We start from the raw sequence: 1,191 nt of genomic DNA, 5'->3' as shown, positions 1-1,191 counted from the left end.
TGAGTCGGACCCACTCATAGCGACCCCTCCTTGGGTTTCCCAGACAGAAGTAGACTGCCTAACCTTCCTTCCGAGGAGTGGCTGGTGGGTTTGAACCGCCAGCTTTCTGGTTAGGAGTCATATGCCTTAAGCTGATTAAGAGTCAGATGGTTAAGATGATTAAGAGTCTGGTGATGCTACCAGAGCTCCTCCATGAAGATTACAGCCTGGGAAACCCTGTGGGGCAGTTCTGCTCTGGGTGGCTATGAGTTGTAATCAACACAACAAAACGTGTGTAGCTGACAATTCACACTCTTGGCTGCTAACGAAAAGGAGGCCTACTCCACCCAGAGGCGCCTTGGAGAACGGCCTGGGGTCTGCTTCTGAAAGGGCACTACCTTGTAAAGGCTATGGGCAGTTCTGCCCTGATGCTCGAGGGGTCGCCGTGGGTCAAAATGGAGGAGACAGTGACTGTTAGCGACGGTCAGCCATGAACAGAAAGGCAGTCCCGGGGCATTTGAAGTCTGAGCTGAGACAACTGGATGGCCACCACCCATGGCAACGTAGGAGGTGAAACGGACAGGAGTGGGTGTCGAGAACCTTAGCAACTCCTGGGGCCGTGTGAGGGAGAGCAGCCGGGAGGTCAGAACGGCAGAAACAGTGCTCGACCGCTGACAGGTGGAGCCGAGGGCTGCCTGGGGGAGGAGGCGGGCAACGCCCCAGATGTGAGTGAGCCACACGGTGGCACGGAGGCAGGAAGACGGGCAGGTGCATGGGAGGTGCAGAGAACACACAGCACTGCGCGGTCCGCACAGGCAACCATGGCGGCTGCGGAAGAGGAAGACGGGAGGTGCAGACAACAAAGATGAACCCTTTGGCACGTACAGCACTGCGTGGTCAGTGAAGGCAAACATGGGTATACGGGTGGATAGATGGCTGGACAGGCTGAACTATTAGGTATGTCTGTGCAGCGAGGAGTGTGCCCGAGACCATGCACAGGGTTGGCAGACAGTGGTTCTGCAAGTGTATTGGTATGTTCTGTAAGAATCCCCAGGTCGCTTGCTAACAGTGTCAAACAGGACACATGGCACCCTTGTGGGGGTTGTTGTTGTTCTGTGCCGTCGAGTCAAACCCGACTCATAGCGACCCCTCCTTGGGTTTCCGAGGCAGTATCACTACGGAAGTAGATTGCCCAACCTTCCTTCCGAGGAG

Source organism: Orycteropus afer, unplaced genomic scaffold, assembly GCF_000298275.1.
Source record: "Orycteropus afer afer isolate SDZICR_OR568_19922 unplaced genomic scaffold, OryAfe1.0 scaffold00689, whole genome shotgun sequence".
In the NCBI taxonomy this organism is placed as follows: Eukaryota; Metazoa; Chordata; class Mammalia; order Tubulidentata; family Orycteropodidae; genus Orycteropus; species Orycteropus afer.
The sequence above is the reverse complement of the archived record's forward strand: the minus strand, read 5'-3'. Positions refer to the sequence as shown.